Below are 11,990 nucleotides of genomic sequence, written 5' to 3'. Positions count from 1 at the left end.
AATCAATGGTTGATATTTTCAGTCTATAGCTTAATTAAAAGCTTAATTAAATTTTGAATTATATGAAGTAAAACCGGTTATTATGTGGATAGGAATGATAGAAGATATAACTAATACACGTCAATAATACCTAGATTTTATACAGGGACCCGTGGGTATTAAGCATGTTCCTTTTCAAATACCCAAAAGGTCGAAGTGCAAATCACGGGGACTCTATTATCGGATATACAGGTTTTCAGTATAAGGACGTTGATAGTAATTTGCACATTGTTATCGTTAACATTAAAATATCGATATTGATAGTTTAATATAAATAGACAGGAAATACTTAACACAAATCAAAACTAGATTTGTAATTGTTAGCAAGAGCGGATAACACCCTCGTCCACCTATTGCCATGGTATCAGCAGCCATTTTGGTAATTCCAAATTCAAACAGCACATTTACACATTCCAGTTAACTTTCTTGTAAGGTATCATTTTAAGTTTGGAGCGTTTTTATATTTTGGACAATGTTTAATTTTTGCAGTTACCTAGGTAACATTGACCACGCAATTCCACATATGTTTAAAGATTTAAAGGGTTTTATCAAATACGCTTAAAAAACGATATTTTAAAGTATTTTTCCATAGGTTATGTTTAAATTTACCTATATTTGTATGGCAATGACGGCCATATTAGAATTTCTAAATGCGTGTTTTTTCTCGCATTTTAGCAGTGTTCATCCCGTATTGCATATCTGTATATGCTGGTTTAAATGATTGAATTATATATAGATGTATGACGATTCTGAGCTATAAGCTGGACAAATGAGTGGACAAAAAATAGAAATGGGGAATAACAATTATGTGTCAAACTAACTTCGTTGAGAGTGCCATAATTGAAATGTTTTTAAAAATATATAGTCGCTTGAATAAAGGCAACAGAAGTATACAGCTGTTCAAAAGTAATATATCAATTGAGACAAAAACAATCTGGATTCAAACTAAAACCGAGTGAAACACATCAACTATAAAAGAAAAACAACGAAACGCTAGAAATACTCAAGTGAAAAAAACACAAACGAAAATGCAACACACACAGAAACGAACTATAAGATGAAAACAATCCGACGGATATACGTATACTAAGTATCTTCCAAATATACTTGTTTGGCTTTATACATATTGATATGAGCGTCACTGATGAGTATTATGTAGACAAAACGCGCGTTTTGCGTACTTAATTATAATCCTGGTACATTTGATAACTATTTATACCACTGGGTCGATGCCACTGCTGTTGGACGTTTCGTTCCCAAGGGTATCGCCAGCCCAGTAGGTCAACACTTCAGTGTTAACATGAATATCAATAATGTGGGAATTTCCTGTTTACAAAACTTTAAATTTTTCGAAAAACTAAGGATTTTCTTATCCCAGGCAATGATTACCTTAGCCGTATTTGGCACAACTTTTTGGAATTTTGGATCCTCAATGCTCTTCAACTTTATACTTGTTCGGCTTCATAAATATTTTGATATGAGCGTCACTGGTGAGTCTTATGTAGACGAAACGCGCGTCTGGCGTACTAAATTATAATCCTGGTACCTTTGATAACTATATATGCCATTCACCAAATATTATTGATATTGACCTCATCGTGTACACCGAACATTGATCATTGATCCATGAAATTAGGCAAAGGTAAAGAGGAACCTTCTATTATAAACATGTGAATTTGCATGAGGATCAATTATACCAAATAAAACAATAGCATTGTACTCGTAATCAGTGAAAAATCACAAAAGCTATACACAAATAGTATGAGCTTCTTTCTGTTATACATCTATGATTTTTTTCACAAGACAACAAATACCTTAATTTTAGTAAAATTGAGTAATATGAAAGATATAAATAGTCATCCATGATAGAAAGAACTGTTGACATTGAGTTAGTTTTGTCTTCATGTTATTTGAAAGCAAAAAGCAAATATTGTAATAAAAATGAATATATATTAACTAAACTATGACAAATTCAAATTCAAATTCAAGAGACCATGACTACAGGTACAGGGATAAATTATCCCTATGAGAATGAGTAATGCTAAAGATAATACAAACAACGATATACTTATGTCATTGGCTAGTCATTATTGGTTAATTCCCTTAAAAACATCCTGAACATATACTTAAACATGTAATGTATTCAAAATGTTCAGATTCAAAAGACCATGACTGACGAGGTGGTGCCATTAAAATCTACTTGAAAATGGGAAGTGTTATTACTAGTACTAAAACAAACCAAATATCATCGATTATTATTGGTTCATCTTAAACAGACTTCATTAGAATTAACAGACTACAATGGAACATGACTGAGGAAAAAGTAAAATCACAAAAGTACTGAAGTCCGAGGAAAAACAAAAAGGAAAGTCCCTAATCAGAAAGGCAACATCAAATGCTCAAACACATTAAGGAGAGACGAAAGATACCAAAGGGACAGTCAAACTCAGATATCTAAAATAAACTGACAACGCCATGGCTAAAAATGAAAAAGACAAACAGACAAACAATAGAACACATGACACAACATAGAAAACTAAAGAATAAACAACACGAACCCTACCAAAAACTAGGGGTGATCTCAGGTGCTCCGGAAGGGTAAGCAGATCCTGCTCCACATGTGGCACCCGTCGTGTTTCTTATGTGATAACAAATCCGGTAAATAGTCGGTAGGTCATATTCATGAAAGTGAAGGGGATTGTAGTTACGACGTAAGGAACATATCCGATATCATTTGTGAAACGGTTATGCCATAACGGTCAACCAATTCGTGATGGCGTCCGTAAAATTAACGAAGGGATGATTTCAACTTCATCATTTGGAACTCTTGGTTTAATAGCTTCCCTGTGAGCAGCAACTCTCTATCAAGAAAATCATGATAGGAAATGCAAGCACGGGAATATCGTATCAATTGGGAGATGTATATCCCGTATGCAGGTGCTGCTGGAATGTTGCTACTTAGAAATGGAAAGTTCACAATTGGAAAGCTGAAATCGTCTCTTTTGTCGTAAAGTTTTGTTTTCAACCGACCCTCATTGTCAATTTCAAGATTTAAGTCAAGATATAAGGTAGACTTAACTGTATCTGTAGTATCCTTTATCTTTAGTTCGATGGGATAGATGCGTTCCACATAATCACCAAATTTTGAATTATTTAGTGAAAGAACATCATCTATATAGCGGAAAGTAGAGTTTAAGGATATTGCTAACTTCTTATCTTTTTTCCTTCATTTGGAATGCCGACAGTCTGTTGAAAAAAACGTCTTCCAAACGTAACAAATATGTTGTCAATCAAGAAATCAAGCATCTTGATAATATCAGTTTCAAAGAATTTTTTCTTTGAATCAGAGTGATCCTTTACAAAGTAGGATTTATCCCTCCCTAAGACAAGATACTCGTATCTACGTTGGCCATTCTTTTTTATCAAGCAAAGCAATACCAACTTTTTCAATCCGACTTTTAGTTTGGAATGTGGAATACTTGTGTAAAGAGTAGAAAAGTCAAATGTTTTAATACTGTTACAAGATGAAAGAGAGTTAGATTGTATGTACTCCAAAAGATCTTTGGAATTTTTAAGTATCCACATCTGATTCACGCTACCTCTAGAATAGGCAGTTTCACAATAACTTTGACGCCCGTCTTTGATTGCTAATAAAATAGATGTTAATAATTTCGAAAGAGGTTTCGTGGAGCACTTGGAAGACCCAGCATTATACCGTTGTTTGTAAGGACACTTATGTAGTTTAGGTATCCAATACAGAGATGGAAGATCCAGTTCTTCATCTTTGGTTGCAATTCCAAAGGAACATAGATCAGACCTATGATTATCAAGGATTTCCTCTTTGGTAAGTGTCGTGAGGGTATATGTTGAGTTTCCAAGTGAATTGTCAATACCTAATTCGTTTATCAAGCCGTTAATGTAATGAGTTTTACACATAAACACGATGTTGTTTGTGACTTTATCAAACGAATGGATAACAACTTTTATATTCCTTACTTGGTACAGGTATTTTCTTATTTATAAAATGGTGGATACATAACACTGTCCATGATACATGTGCTGCCTTGTTCTTCTACAACTGCACAGCAAATGTTATTGACTTACCACTTATTCCCCTGAAACTGACCTTTATCAAGTAAACTAAGAAATAGTTTTAAGTCAACAGACCATGGTCGATGGAGCGGGCTAAATAATTTCCAGGGAAATAATATGTACCAGTTCTTATTCAATTGCATTACACATCACTCGTGATTTCTCTGTAACAGAACTTATCGCAAACCAAGACTCATCAGTGACGCTCAGATCATAAAACGGTAGAAATCCAAACAAATACAAAGTTGAAGTGCATTGATGACCCCAAATTCCAAACAAATGTGCCAAATACGGTTAAGGTTAACTATGCCTCATTATGTCATACATCTATGGTTTTTTTTTCTAGTGTTGTCAACAGTTAACCGGTTAACGTTTGAACGACCGAATACCGAATACCAAAAACGCAAACCGGTTAACCGGATTTGTTTTCAATTTTAATAGATTTGGTATCAATCTGTATTGAAATCAATAAATAGTTATGTTTTATTTAAAATTGTCGTCCTGGTAATTAATTTGACAGATCAATCGTCCAGTATATTGATTGCTATTGTTAATCCAAAAAAACATAAAATTGATTAGAACTTGTCTCTCAGCTTGGGGCAAGATCTTAAGGAAACATAATTAGTAAACATGGTTTTTAACAGTAACTTTAAACTAGTAATACAATTAAAGTTTACGATTTACTTCATCATTTCAATTTTGATCTAATATTGTGTAGACCTACATCTGTGCAATCTCCTTCGTGCAATACTTTGTCATACTTTACAAAATGCTAACTAAACATTGTGAAATGCAAACCAATGGAAATTTAATCAATGTATACTTGATAGTACGAGTAACATGCTTAATATTTCAAATTGAAACACTCCACATTGTTTTCGGAGACAACAAGAGTAAATGAAAGAATCATCAGTTTCAGACATAATAAATTCTACGAGATCAATAAGGTTTTTTTTATTTTTCAATCTGAGGTAAATACAAACGCCATAGACGATACGGTGTATTTCAATATTAAAATTCAAACTTCGACAGGAATCCTCACAGACAAAAGGACAAATTTCAGTCCTTTTTATTATAAAAATATAAATGTATTACTCGGATGAAAGGTTGTCACATTGACACTCATACCACATGTCTATTTTCTATGTGTAGGGTATTGTAAATAAGTCCTTCAAACATCAACTTAAACTACCGGTTAACCGGTTAATCGGTCGAACGATTATCCGAGTAACCGGTTAGGCAAAAGTGAACGATTTGACAAAACTAGTTTTTTTCACAAGCCAGACAAAAACCTGAATTTTAGTGTTTATATCATTTGATAGTATATTGCAAATGTTGTAATAAAAATGAATATTCATTAACTAACCTATGACAAAATTCAACTTCAAGGGATCTTGATTACAGGTGCAGAGATAGATTACCCCTGAGGAAATGACTAATGATAATGCAACTGTATACTAATATCAATGACTAGTCACAGTTGGTCAATGCCCTTGAAAATAGCCTGAACATATACTGAAATATGTAAATTATTCAAAATGTTCAAATTCAAAAGACAATAACGGACGAGGTGGTGCCATTGATATCTCCTTGAAAATTGGAAGTCCTAATACTAATACTATTACACACAACTGCATACCAAATATCATCAACTATTAGTGGTTCATCTTAAACAGACTGAATAAGAAATTTTGACATGTTAATAAAGAGAAGTCAATAGAACATGATTGAGGAAAAATTAAAATCACCAAAATACTGATTTCCAAAGAAATGTCAAAAAGGAAAGTCCCTTTTCAAATGGCAATATCAAAATCTGGAATACATCAAAAGAATAGATAAAAACTGTCAAATCCTGACTTGGTACAGGCATTTTCTTAATTCGAAAACGGTGGATACATAACACTCTCCGTGATAAATGTGATCCCCCGTTCTTCTGCTAATGCATAATAAATATTACTGACTTGAAATTAGTGATTCCACTGAAACTAATCTTATTACCATCTCTATTAAGTAAACTAAGAAAGAGTTCTATAGTCAACAGACCATGGTCGATTGAGCGGGCTAAATAATTTCAGGGAAATAATATGTTCCAGTTCTAATACAAATGCATTACATACCACTAGTGGTTTCTCTTAATCTGACATAATCCCAAACTTATACTCTGTTGATGCTTAAATCTCTGAAAACAGCACACCTACAGCTCAAATTTTTTCTACCTCATCTAAGGATGACAAAATTTCTCCTGTGTGTGCCATGTGTAAATATATAATGAGATGCATACATTTTATTTTTGTTTGAGAACAAAAGTACATAGGAGGAACCTTCTATATAACAGCTTTCGGATCTTTACTTTTTTTTTATCATACATCTTTGTTGATTGTTATGAAGTTTGAATAAAAGCTTATCTACAAGATCAAGAAATTGCATCTGAAGAAAGGTTTGATTTATAAAATACACATCTGTATTTTACGAAAAAAGTAGACTTGCAATTTAAATTGATGGCAGCAATCGCAGGCGAAACACATGGTTCCGTTGGACCCTTAGTGAATATATTAGAATTATGCCAAGGAACGATATATTACAATATATTATTGGAAAAATCTATCACCTTTTTAAACTAACACAGTTGTCACCAGTTCACAATATGAAAGAACTATAAAACAAAATATTATATAACTTCCTTATTTTTCTTATTTTTTTTTTTTTAATCCGTAATAAGTAAAAAAAAATCCTGATTTATTATGACTAGTTATGATAAGTGTCTCATAAGTCAGTATTTATGTCTGGATACTTAATGTGTTGATTGTAAATAATATAAATGTAGAAGTTTTATGGCAATCAATATGTGACACTTTAAGAAATAAATTTTTCATTATTATTATCATCATTGTCATTCCTGCAAAATATGTTTACTTTGTAATGTCTGTTATTATTATGACACTGATGATTTATTACTCATTGTAATAATTTTTATGATTTGAGCTGCATCCGCTTTTCGTTGACTGTGACAGAATAATCTCCCTATAAGAATGGGATTAGCAGGTATGTATATAATATTATATAACTTGTCACTGATTGCGTTTTTCCGACGATTGAATTACCATTACAAAATGTCATCGAAGTTAATGCATTTACTGATTTTCTTGTGTTGTTTGAATGGTAAGTTAGTTATTTTTAATTAAAAAATAATTCTTCCATGCTATGCTCTATGCTCATTTTAACATGAGTAGAAGGAAATTTATTTGTCAATATTAGATACCTAAAAAGTCCCTAATCAAATGGCAAAATCAAAAGCTCAAACACATCAAACGAATGGATAACAACTGTCATATTCTATTCTTACGTTTACGTAGAAATTGGTGAGTTGAACCTGGTTTTATAGCGCTATAAACATCTCACTTGTATAACAGTCGCGTCGTTTCCATTGTATTGACATCGATGCGTAAACAAAACGAACAGACAAAATGGGTAAAAGTCAAAGTTGGGATACAGCAGTTAACTTTGTGTTATAATCTTAAACACAAGAAAAGTAAACAAAAATAAGCGAGGTATTAAACGTTAAAAAATATAATGCCCACCCATGTTAAAAAAAACATAGAGCAGGGCATGGTCGAATTATTTCGATTCTAATAGGAATATTTTAAACTTTTGTACCTCGAAGTGGACCTATAATACACGCTCGAAATGTCGCAAACTCGATTTGTCGAACCAAAAAGTTATAGAAAATCGACAGTTTAACAATAAAAAAAGAACAGATTCATTTTAAATTTACTTAAGAATTTATAATGTTTTTATTTAATTTCCTAGCGAGCAACACCAACAAAAATGTTCATTTTGATCTCAAAATTCATCTGACGTTAATTGTAAATTGTGAAGTCAATCACGTCAGCCCATATTTTATTTGAATAAGAACATGGCTTTGTATCCAAAAAAATAAAGAAGAACGTCGTATTAGAATTATAGGTATTAATTATTTGGTGGTGTTTAACGATTCAGAAAACCAAAGAGTTTATATAGAGAAAAAATAGAAAAAAGAGCTTTATACTCTGTATGAATACAGTTTTTTTTCTAGATTGTTCATTCGTATGCAAAAAGATATCCTTAAAACCCAAACATGAGTAGATGATTTTAAATATTAAATCAACTAATAGTCATAAAAAAATGTGCAGACGAATATTTCAAGTTAGGTAAGGATGTTCGCTTTTCTGTTTCAAATTAACAAGCTTTTAAAAAGCCTGCTATAAACTGATAGCATATAAATAATGGAACTAAAATACCAGAAACATCAAATAGTCACTGTGCTTGTTTTGGAGGTATAAGTCTTTCAAAATTTGGCGGGAAATTATTATCTCTAGACTTTTCATAGATTGACTCATTTGGTGACATTGACAATGATATGATAATGCATTTTAATCTTTTTTCTGACTTTTATCTTAGGGGTGGTTCTAAAATTCAGCAAAGATGGAGTAGCTCTTGCGTTTTGTACGGCTGAGTCATTTGACCCTCGGACAAACTATGGGAGAATTCTTGCTGTTAAAAGAAAATGTTCGACTACAGGAAAGACGTGTAAAGATATTTGTAAAGAAATAGGTCCAACGTAAGTATACTTGAGTTTTGATGTACAGTTATAATGAAGAATTAGAATTTCTGGCTGTTTGAAATGCTTATACAAATGAATGCTAAATGACTTTGAATGATTTACATAGTTTGCATATTAAATTCAAAATTTGCATAATACCATCAAATTCCATAAAGGCTTAGATTTGTCACTATATGTCAACAATTTACTCTATTCCTGAAATGCATATCAACCTATTAATGATTCATCTGACAGATGGTTATAGGCTGTTCGTGAAAAATCGGGTAAGCATCAAAATATAAAAGAAAACTTCTTTTGATAATGTACATTATAAATTCGTCCATTCTTATAATATGCAGTTTTCAGGTTGATAATATTAGTTACACAGTGTTCAATTGTCCTAATACGAGAATTTATCGGGTCAATAAAATGCATATCGGGTGAGGCGAAGTCAAACCCGATATGAATTTTATTGACCCGACAAATTCCGTATTAGGACAATTGAACACTGTGTAACGAATTTATCCTGATTTTGTAATATTACATAATTATATTCAAATTCAATATTTGTACAATATCAACCAAATATATTTAAGATATTTAATCTAAACCTGTTAAAAATTTAAAATATTAGAACTATAAAGCAACTCTTTTTTTTTTAATTTTTTATTAGGTCATTGGTATAAGGGAGATAATTCCAATTGACGTAATAAATAAGGGAGATAATTTCTATTGACGTAATAAAAAATTGTACTGAAATTTATTAGGTCAATATAAGCCAATCAAATTGCGAGAAATTACTCTAAATCAGGATAAATAAAATTATGAGACTTTTTAAATAAATTTGACAGTTGGATAGAAAAAAAACATCGCTTTATGATAAAACACATGTTGCATACGTGTATCTAAAATTATATATATATACTGACCTAAGCTTTTGATTGAGTTTAGCTGTTTCCATTGATATTTTATAGTGTGTCTTTTGTTTTTTTGTGATGTTACACTATTATTTCAGATAAGGATTAAGGTTGGTACCTGTTAGAACGTGTACAGCTGCTGCATTTGCTTGGATCTGTCTACAGTCAGGAACCCCATTGTTCAGTGGAACCGTTGTCGTATGTTAATGTGGTTCATAAGTCCTTGTCGTTTGTCGTTTTTATATACTTAAAGACAACAATGGTGTACCTCTGTTCGAAACTCATAAATCGATAGAGAAATAAACAAATCTTGGCTACAAACTGAGACTGAGGGAAACGCGGCAAATATAAGAGGAGAACAATATGACACAACATTGAAATGTAACACACACAGAAACGAACTATAATGTAACAATGGCCATTTGCCTAACTTGGTCATGGACATTTTTAGAAAAACAAAATTTTAACGGTTGGTTTTGTCCTGTTGGAATGATTTTACACTTATCATTTTTTGTAGGCCTTTTAACATAGTTTGGTGTGATCCAATGCTCCGTGTTGAGTACCATACTTTGACTTATAACGGTTTACTGTGACATATTGTGATTTGGATTGCGAGGTGTCTCATTAGCATTCATACCACATCTTACGAGGCTGACTTCATACAGGAACTTCTTAGGAAGGAAAAAAGAAGTTAGCAATATCATTTAACTTTATTTTCTGCTATGTAGATGATGTTCTCTCACTAAATAATTCAAAATTTGGTGACTAATATGAACGCATTTACTGTATCCCATCGAACTAGAGATAAAGGATTTAACAGATATAATTAATTCTGCCACATATCTTGACTTACGTTTAGAAATTGACAATGAGGGTTGGTTGAAAATAAAACTTTACGACAAAAGAGATGATTTCAGCTTTCCATTTCTTTGAAGCATCATACCAGCAGCGCCTACATACGGAGTATACATCTCCCAATTGATACTATATACTAGGGCTTGTATTTCTTTCGTGCTTTCCGTGATATTAAAAGGGTTGATTCTCACATGGAAGCTATGTTTTTTCTTATTTTTGAGTGTGAATTCACATTACTATAAGACGTGTCACGGTACTTATCTGTCCCAAATTCATGTATTTGGTTTAGATGTTATATTTGTTATTCTCAAAGGATTTGTCTAATGCTTAGTCCGTTTCTGTGTTTGTATGTGTGTGTGTGTGTTACATTTTAATGTTGTGTCGTTGTTCTCTTATATTTAATGCGTTTCCCTCAGTTTTAGTTTGTTACCCTGATCGAGTTTGTTTTTTGTCCATGGATTTATGAGTTTTGAACAGCGGTATACTACTGTTGCCTTTATTTAAACCAAGAGTTCCAAATGGTTAAGTTAAAATCATACCTTCGTTCATTTTAAGGATGTCATCACGTGTTGGTTGACTGTAACGGAATAGCTGTTTCACAGATGATATCAGATATGTTCCTTATCTCGTAGCTACAACCTCGTTCCATTTTTACAAAAATGACCTACCAAATAAGACTATTTACCGTGGATGAATAACACGACCAACACGACGGGTGTCCATGTGGAGCAGGATCTGTTTACCCTTCCGGAGTACCTGAGTTTTTGTTGGAATTTGGTGGGATTCGTGTTGCTTAGTCTTTAGTTTTTTTTTTATGTTGTGTCTTGTGTTCTGTTGTCTTTTTTATGTCCCACCTACGATAGTAGAGGGGCATTATGTTTTCTGGTCTGTGCCTCCGTTCGTGCGTCCGTTCAGGTTAAAGTTTTTAGTCAAGGTGGTTTTTGATGAAGTTGAAGTCACATCAACTTGAAACTTAAAACACATGTTACCTATGATATGATCTTTCTAATTTTAATTTCAAATTAAAGTTTTGACACCAATTTCACGGTCCACTGAACATGGATAATTATAGTGCGAGTGGGGCATCCGTGTACTATGGACACATTCTTGTTTAGCCATGGTGTTGTCTGTTTGTTTTTGATCTATGAGTTTGAATGTCCCTCGGGTATCTTTTGCCTCTCTTCTTATATCTATTTAATATTGGAATGCATATTTCATTATCATATAAGCTAAAGGGTTTTACTATAGTGAATGTTATTTATTTTGTAGATACAATTGTTTTGAAACCATTAACGTCTACGACAAGTCGGCTTTTAAATATCCTGCATCGTTTCGCTATCGATTACCTGGTTGCGAAACAAAAAATTGTGGACCAAACTATTGCTGCTGTCGAAAAAAATAATACAAGGAAACAACGCACCGTGACTGAAAACACGCTATCTATCAAATGTTAAGATCATTTTAAGTAATCTGCAATTAAATATATCGAACATGTTAACAAATAATAA

The 11,990-nt window shown here is 32.4% G+C and overlaps 1 long non-coding RNA gene across 1 annotated transcript; it reads left to right on the top strand.

Annotated features, from left to right (window-relative positions):
- Window positions 1–8,572: 8,572 nt before the first annotated feature.
- On the top strand, window positions 8,573–11,990 carry LOC139501561 (uncharacterized). Its single transcript, XR_011658601.1, has 2 exons — window positions 8,573–8,728; window positions 11,752–11,990. It is a non-coding gene; the product is annotated as an uncharacterized lncRNA (long non-coding RNA).

The sequence above is a fragment of the Mytilus edulis genome, chromosome 13, assembly GCF_963676685.1.
Source record: "Mytilus edulis chromosome 13, xbMytEdul2.2, whole genome shotgun sequence".
NCBI lineage: Eukaryota > Metazoa > Mollusca > Bivalvia > Mytilida > Mytilidae > Mytilus > Mytilus edulis.
The sequence above is the reverse complement of the archived record's forward strand: the minus strand, read 5'-3'. Positions and strand labels throughout refer to the sequence as shown.